Source organism: Barbus barbus (assembly GCF_936440315.1).
Source record: "Barbus barbus genome assembly, chromosome: 42".
In the NCBI taxonomy this organism is placed as follows: domain Eukaryota; kingdom Metazoa; phylum Chordata; class Actinopteri; order Cypriniformes; family Cyprinidae; genus Barbus; species Barbus barbus.
The window spans coordinates 8334613-8343691 of record NC_136720.1 but is presented as its reverse complement, the minus strand read 5'-3'; the positions used below and the strand labels follow the sequence as shown (position 1 = coordinate 8343691).

At 38.0% G+C, this 9079-nt stretch overlaps 1 pseudogene across 1 annotated transcript in view; it reads right to left on the bottom strand.

Moving 5' to 3' along the window:
* Positions 1–332: 332 nt before the first annotated feature.
* LOC306861820 (solute carrier organic anion transporter family member 1C1-like) overlaps positions 333–9079 on the bottom strand; it is an 87106-nt pseudogene continuing 78359 nt past the window's right edge. Inside the window, exons 12-14 of the transcript in view lie at positions 920–984; positions 704–821; positions 333–528 (exon numbers count right to left, since the gene is read on the bottom strand). The product of the transcript in view is annotated as a solute carrier organic anion transporter family member 1C1-like (transcript). The remainder of the gene's footprint in view (positions 529–703; positions 822–919; positions 985–9079) is intronic.

Here is a 9079-nt window from a genome sequence, read left to right as displayed (position 1 = left end):
AACTCTCTTTGAATACACAATGTTATTGTCAGTTAGATGCTAATATATTTATTATAATACTTATTTTGAATGGGCCACAACGAAAACAACAACCGCAAAGGTTAATCAGTCTAACTCACAAATTCCATAACACAAATATAATGATGAAAGATATTGTTGGGATCAGTTATTTTTGTCCATCCTACAGAGCTCACTAATAAAAATGGCAAGATAATCTTATAAACGTCTACACATTCACTTTTTTCTGATTTTTTTTAGCTTATGCAACTTTAGAGTTAATTTTTTAAAACAAACAAACTTTTGTATCTTTTAACTTTTTTTTAATCATACCATTATGTATATGTCATTTTGGATCCGTCAGGATGGCACATCTCTGGAGACTGAAATTCGGTTTCATTTTGCTTGCTGGCCGTTTGCTGCAATGCTTTGACTTCTTTTCTAAACTGCTTCCGCAGAAGCACAATGACAGCAATGATGAAGAAGTAGGAACATCCACTTAAACATGTAGTCAGGCTCAAGAAGATCACTCTGAAAACAGGACACCAAGACTTTCATGTTGCACATACAATCCTATTTGTGTTTCAAACGTGAGCTTAGGACTCAAAGACTTAAGGTACTAGGTACTTAAAGACTTTATACTGTAATCATCATTTTTGTAGTCTAATAAAGACAATGGTGTATAATTACAAGCACACATACACACCTGTACATATTTGAGTCGTACATACGACAGGCTCCTCTGCCTCCGCAGCTCTTTATTCCCCATTTTAAACACGTTGAGTCAATGAGAGCTCCAAAATATACAGGAGCAGGAATACCACCTCCAAAAAAAGTAGACATTAATGCAGATTACACAATACATAATATACACTAAAATATTGCCCAGCTTATGAATTATCGTTTACTGTATTGCTTGTACCTAGTGTTCGCATCACAAGAGTTTGAATACCCAACGCCAGTGATTTAAGCTCAGGTGTAATGCATCTAAAAACATATGTAACATACAGTAAATATTTTTCATCTTTCATTCTTTACATCTGAAAATGCATCTGAAAGTAGTTTCGATGTGTTAGAAGTTAATTCTAATAACTGTGTTTTATCAAATTTATGGTTACACTTTATTTTGATGGCCCCCTTTGGAAATTCTGTTGACTAAATAACTTTGCAACTACATGCCAACTAACTCTCATTAGAGTACACTGTAAAAAATGGCTGTGAAATCTACAGTTATTTACTGTAGATTCACAGTAACATTACTGTATAAGATTTTTACAGTATAATATTGTAAAGTTTACAGTAAGACCGTAAAAATCACAGTAGTCCAAGCATTACAGTTGAAATCACAGTAGTCAAATCATTACTGTAAAAAATCACAATTTAGCCACTACAGTACTGTAAATAGTAAAGTAAACTACTGTAATTTTCCTTTTTTTATCATATCTTTCTTTGTACCCCTTTCACATGGACGGCCCCAGATTATTGTTGTTCAGAATTCATTACCGGAATATGATATAAATACTCGATGGTGAGCTTTAAGTAAAAGTGTAATATTAATAAATTAAAATGTGTCATGTAACTTGTACTCTGATGCACCTGCTGCAGGAGCTTTCCATTCCATACAATAGATTTTTTATTCTTTTTTTTATTCTTATTTTTTATTTCAGATTCCAATAATATTTTTTTGTTTGTTTGTTTTGTGACTGTAAATGGGTGTTTGGGTGTAAATGGGTGTTAAAAGGGCAATAAAATATTTGATAAGCCTTATCTTAAACTTCTCCAAAGTCTCCCCTGACATGGTCTAACAATATAGGCTTCATAAACGCATAATTTTTTGAGATGTCATCCTCAGATTTGAAATGAAGCATGACCATTGGTTATAAGTTGCAATAGTATATTCACATAATTATGTATATTAATATTAAAATATTAATATTTTATACATTTAATAAATATATTCTTAATATTTGTTGTTTTTATTTTTGATCTTATATATCTCAATATTAATAACATCTGATTAATTTTGAGTTTTGAACTTGAGCCAAAACTCTCAAGCTTTCTAAGGTTATGTGTCTATTCAGAATGACTTTTATTTTGGGTATAGGCTATGTCATTTGCATTACTTGCCAAAATTGGGGCTGTCTGGTTAACTCATAAATACATACCACCATGGGATTTTTATTTTACAAAAATCAGTGTTATATATTTTTTTTCTTCGGAAGCAGGAGAGATAAACGTGCAAGTTTGCAGAGCTGTTTCTGAGATGCAGGGCGAAATCAAAGCGCCGGCAGAGTGGGCGGGGTTTACCCAGTCTAAACTGTTTTAGAATCTGTGGGAAAAAAGCGCGAAAGAAGCAGCACTTGAATTTCTGACTCGTCGTCAGTGACAGAAACGCTCCGTTAATTCTCAGATTTAAGTTTCTTTATACACGGCTTTGTCTTGTGGTTGTATTTATTTTGTTTTAGTCTTTGTGTTGATATATTTAACTTTTGCCTGAGGAATTGAGCGAAAACGTTTCCGTGAGAGCTCCGACGGAGACGTTTTTACAGCCTTTAACGTTCATGTATTTTTCCCACCCGTGGCCTCTGCCGGAGTTTCCATCTTGGAATCGCGGATCCTTCACCAACTGTTTATCGGGACTTCCAGAAAATCAGTAAGTAAATTTACTATCACTAACGTAAGTTACTAGGAGCAAAAAAAAAAAAAACTTCAGTGCCGAAAGCCACATGTATAAGTTACAGCTAACGTTAGAGCTATGAGTATAACCAGTTAGCTTGCCATCAAAATGAATTAGCTACTCGTGCAAGCACTGTAATTTCACCACAGCTTCAATTACTGCATTTGTTCGTCATTTGAGCATAAGTTACACAGAAATGAAGTCAGTTTGAAGTCCAAATAAATGCAGTTTATATATATATAATATATAATTTATATACGTTACTTTGACGTAGTTCCCAGCTCAATCCGAACAATTATAGTTAAAAAGTATATCAATTATATATTTTTTTAGAAAATGACCGATAGTTTCACTAGATAACCTAATCCTCAGCTGGGATCCTGCACAGCCCGTTGAAGCACTTCAAAGACCTTTGAAACTGCATTTATTTGGACTTCAAAACGTTGGTTACAATTGAAGTGTTTTCCTACAAAAACGTAATTTCTCTTCCACTGAGGAAAGAAAGACATGGATATCTTGGATGGCATTGGGGTGAGTAAATTATTAGGAAATTTTCATTTTGAGGTGAACTAATCCTTTAATCATGCACTGCTTCGAAGATATGTATGCTCAATTTATGTGGAGAAAATCTTTTATAGAATGTATTGCTATGAAATATAATTTTTGTGATGACTATTGTCTTTACTAAGGAGAGACAATCCTGACTGCAAAAAAATGGATGCTGTCGATCGAGGGGAGGGTCATAATCCCACCTGGTGTTCACATGGCGGACTTCACCACTGCCTTGGCCGCTCTCTTCGCCTGTTACTATGTATTCAACCTAGAGTATCAGGTGGAAGCCAGCACAACACTGGAGTTTGTTCAGAGGTATTTTTTATCTTAAATAGTTTGATTGCAGTGTTAAAGCAAATTGACAATTGAAAAGCTGTTCAAAATCATCTTCTCCCTTTAAAATTAGGGGTGTGAACCGACACTTGTCTCACGGTTCGGTTCGATTACGATTATCATGTCATCGATTCAGTTCAATTCGATATCACAATGCATCGCGATGCACCGCATTCTCAATTAAAACATTTTCTTCAAAAGTGATGTGTGTGCTCGCCTGTTCAAACAGTGACATTCCAGTTGGGAGTAAAGCTTGTTTATGCCATTAAGAAAAGGAAAATCTGTCATATAAATTTTGTTTTAAAGAAATGTTCATTTAAAAAGCAGCGCTCATTAATCAGTGTATTATGTTACCATTAAAGATGCGCGCATCAACTATCGCCGAGTCCGCTGTTGAAGGTGACGATCATTCATTTATAATCAAGCATAACAACACAGAATAATTGTAATTTGACCATCGGGTGGGGATACTTAAGTCAGAGAAAATTATTGGGGCGGGTGGATGATTTATTTTTGGCTACGGATTCGGCGTTGGAGCTCATCCGTGCATCTCTAAAAGCAGTCAGACTCTGCCAGGCGTTAACAGCTCGCGGTGCAAACGGCTAATGTGGTTTATCAAGTTAGTGGTATTACCTCCTGCATATTCTATTTGTGCGTGACATGAGCGCACACAGCGCGTCTTCTGCAGGTCGTGCTTACCAGGTTGTTTATAAAAGCCGAAATGTGCCCAGATGTAGGCTTTAAAAGTAGTTGGAGCATCTTTAATTACTCGCACTCGCATCTCGCCTCCCTCTGCCATTGTATGCTACCGCGACAAAGCACGTACGCGACAAATGCCGTCAGAAAGCGTCAGTACATTATAATCGGTTATGGTCTATTACTGAACCGATACCGAATCGTCCTCGTCTGCATCGCGATACATCGTAGAAACGATAAATTTTTATTTTAAACTTAACGGATTAGTTCACCTCAAAATGAAAATTTCTTAATAATTTACTCACCCCAATGCCATCCAAGATATCCATGTCTTTCTTTCTTCAGTGGAAAAGAAATTAAGTTTTTTGAGGAAACAATAGCAACCAACTGAGTTGGTTGCCATTGAAGTCCATTATATGAAGGAAAAAATCCTGAAATGTTTTCCTCAAACTTATTTTCCACTGAAGAAAGAAAGACATGGATATCTTGGATGTCATTGGGGTGAGTAAATTATTAGGACCTTTTCATTTTGGGGTGAACTAATCCTTCCTCTGATTCATAGGTGTGATTGGCAAAGGACAAAAAAGCAGGAAATATAAGGCACACCTGTCATGACGTGGCCACAGCACGTGTGATTATCCTGGTAGTTAGGACATCGCACAAGATTTGTCAACACAGAAAACATTTAATCACTGGATAGGTTTTGTTCGTTTATTTAAAGTGTGGTTTATGTCAGATGAATGTGCAGAACGCTTTTCAGAGAAGACAAGGCAACGTTATTTTAGTACAATTTACACCCAGCAGTAATTCAGGGGAAAATAAATCTCTGAATGCTTAACGTGAAACTTTGGTATTCGACCTATCATCGTGTCAATTCTCAATTGATTTTGATGGTAATATAAATTTTAATTAATATGCACGAAGAAGGGAGGGAGAGCAAGACAGTTTGAAGACTGTGAGAGTGCGCGGACGGAGGAGGCGCTCTCTCTCTCTCTGCTCGTTCTCTCGTACCCCTTTTCCACCGAAGCAGTTCCAGTGCTGGTTCGGAGCCAGAGCCTAGTTTCGAACCGGTTCTTTGTTTTTCGACATCCAAAGAACCAGCTCCGAACCAGTAAAAGCGGTTCGTAAGTAGCACCAAAACATTGCTGGGCTAGAAGGAAGAACCGTTTGCGTCAGGGGCTGGGGGCGGGGTTACCGTGACCAACAAGACGAACAGAAACTTGGGCCGCCATATTTCAAATAGCAGCTAAACGCTAACACGTTTGATTCGCCGTGTTTGGATGCCGATGTAGGTTCGCAAAGCCATGAACATCAAATAGCACCGCAACGTCTGCCATTGCTGATAGTTTGTTTAGGCTTGTTTGGGGTGAGTAGATAGATCGGCGCTGCGCAGACAGTTCGGTGCAAGGCATATCGGGGTGCTGCGGGAGCGACTGGAAAGCAGACGGCTCTTTATGCTTTTGGGTCGCTCTCACCGTGCTTTAGTGTGTTGTGTGCCGATCGATCGATCTGCGTGGCGCTGATGTACATCGAACAAGCCTGTTGTGCTGCGCTAGTGAACCGAAACATGAAACGTATTCAGTGACGTAAGAGCTGGCTCTGAGCATGTAGAAAAGCAACCGGTTCTTAAAGGGTTCGCCAGTCGAACTAACTAAGAACCAGCTATAGCACTGGCTCTGAACTAGCACCTGGAACTGCTTAGGTGGAAAAGGGGTATCAGTAACATGCGTGGGTTCCTGTCAGAATTGGCGCAGCAGTCAGTCATCTACTCATCAAATAAGGCTTTCCACTTATCACTCCACGCCGGTTCTGTTACTGAAGAATCCAACACGAGACAACGATATGGCGCAACTAAACTGTTACATGATTGGCTGGTAGCATGTTACTCCCTACGTTGCTAGGTTACCAGAGAGTGAGTGCCTTTGTTCATGCAACCAAACTTGCTTCGCAACCTCTGGTTTCTTCTGACGAAGAAAAAAATTAAATATGGAACGTTTTATCGAACGTATTTTTTATTGATATTGATTACATGTCTATCGCGATGCATATTGTTAGTGTTTTATTGCCCACCCTGTTGTGTAAAGTATCTGAGTATCTAAATTGTGTAGGTTGAAGCCTCCTTACAACTTGAATGCTTTAGGAGGACTGTTGAGCATGTACACACTATTTTCCTTTTTACATAAAACCTTTTGGGAGAAATTGAGAGGACCCAATGCGGAGATGTCTGGGGAATATGATTTGCCCTGAAAAAACAAACAAGGAGAGTGGTTTATGTCCTGTAAACAGTTGTGATTTGCTAACCAGTTACTCATTACTTCCTTACTTAGGCCTGTTACTCCAAGGAGCATAGCCCACTGACAATATCTCTCCACTTCATTCTGTTCTGTGCCAGCTTCTCCAGATCTTGCCAGCTCTTTCCATCTCAGCTGTGACACTCCTCCTCCAGGTGTTTCTTGGTCTCCCTCTACCATGTTTACCCTGTGGGTTCCACTGTAGGGCTTTGTGTCATGGAATTATTCATTTTACACAATGTGTGCCCAATCCATCCCCTTTTTCGTTTCTTTATTTCCACTTCTATCTCTGCTTTGCTCTACTCCACAGCTCTTAATTCTTCATTTTTTTCAGGCCATCTGATGTTACGAATATGTCTTAGGCAGTGGTTGAAGAATTGTAGCTTGTTCAGGAGGTTATTTGTTGTTTTCCACGTCTCAGATCTTTAAAGGAGTATGGTATTAATGCTTGAGTCGAATAGCCGTAGTTTGGTCTTGAGTGTGATGTTACGTGCTCTTCATTTGGGCCCTATCATGCCAAATGCAGCTCTTGCCTTGCCTATTCTCCTCTTTACATCCCTTTTTGATCCGCCATCACTTGCTACCTACATGGAGTTGACTTCCTTTAGTGGCTGGTGGTTAACCATCAAGCTAACTCCTGTTGAGATGTGAAATGCCTCTGTCAGCTGTCCTTTATGTATGATTCTACATTGCTCACTGCACTTACAGTTATTCATTAATGTGTACATATTGTCCCATCCCCTAACTCCTATACTCATTTTCATAGGTTTTTAGTCAGGATTAATCCTGACTCCAACAAGTGCACAGCCAAGGAGCAGATGAGCAAGACGACTGGGCGAGTGGTGAAGCGGAAGACTTCATACATGAACCCCCATGTAATCTCCTTCATCAGGGACTTCGCGGAGTTCTACTTGCTAACTGACTAGATAAAGGTGAGGTTCTAATAATAGCTTTAATAATAATTATAATATAATTAATAATATAGGTATACGTGGGTATAATATAATATAATTAATCATAATTTGATAATAATAATAATTATGAAGGATACACCGATACCGGTATCGATATCAGGTCGATACTGAGCTCAATGTACTCGTAAAAATGATTTTTGTACTCCGATACCAACAACCGATACCAGGCGTGTAAACAGTGTTTGTGTTTAGAAAACGCGTGAGCTGGTCGAGCGCATCCCTTTAACCAGACGTCATTGGAAAGTTTGTAGTTCAAAGTGCAAAGAAAGTCAAACAAGACATAATGTAGTTTATCTTAACTGACGAGAGAGAGAGACTTGTTGATTGGACAATTTTTATGATGTAGGCCGAAAATGAGCTTCCCCTCTTTGAAAGACCAGCAGCCGCCACTGATGTTGAGCATTCATAGATTTTTATTTTTTTTCCCTGAATTACCGCTGGATGTGAATTGTGCTAAAAAAACGTTGCCTTATGTACTCTGAAAATTGTTCCGCATCAGCTGAAATAAAAACACTTTCAATAAACAAACAAAACTATCCAGTAATTAAATGTTTCCTGTGTTGACAAAAATGTTGTGCAATGTCCTAAACTCCCGGGATAATAAAACGCGTGCCATAGTCCGCTAATGACACGTCCGATTCTCGAACTAATGACTCCTTTGAACCGATTACATTTAATGAATGGTTAAAACAACTGATCTGTCCAACACTGAACTCACGAGATGTCTGAATCGGTGTATAACAAATTGGTAACACTTTACAATATGGTTCCATTTATTAAACTCTAGTTAACTACATTAGTTAACATTAACTATTAATAAACTGCACTTCTACTACATTTATTAATCTTTCTAAATGTTAATTTCACCATTTACTAGTAGCCTACATTATTTAAATAAAAAGTTGTATTTGTTAAAAGAACACTCCACTTTTTTTGGAAATAGGATCATTTTACAACTCCCCCAGAGTTAAACAGTTGAGTTTTACCGTTTTCGAAACCATTCAGCCGATCTAATGTTTTCTTCTTTAATTTCAGGGCTCCAACTACGATTCTAGGTCTCCAAGGTCAGGGCATGCAAGAGGCCATAGATCTTTGTCAAGTGGCAGGGGAAGTTTATTTTCCTTTCTGTTTTAAATGTTCAATGTTTTATTTTATTTCAATATTGCCATAGTGTTATTTATTGCTCTTTAGAATGTGGTAATAATCAGTTATTTGCACGGCTTCAAAGTAGTTCAATTTGTTGACCGTATTGTATCAATTTGCATTATTGTTCCGTCATATCAACCAGTCATGTGGAACTAGTGAATGAACTAGTAACAGTTTGCTCTGTGACTTTACAAAACTTGTAATGAAATAGCCTAGTTTTGTAAAAATTTTCTTCAGTCGTAAATTTAATTTAGCAACAGTAGAATAAGCGGGATAATAGACTTCACGCCATTAGACTATCCAAAGTTAACACACTCCGCTGGGCGTTGTGGCCGCATTACAAACATAGAATGTGCGTTAACTTTGGATGGTATAATGGCATGTTGTCCAATGTCCATTATCCCTTTATGTTG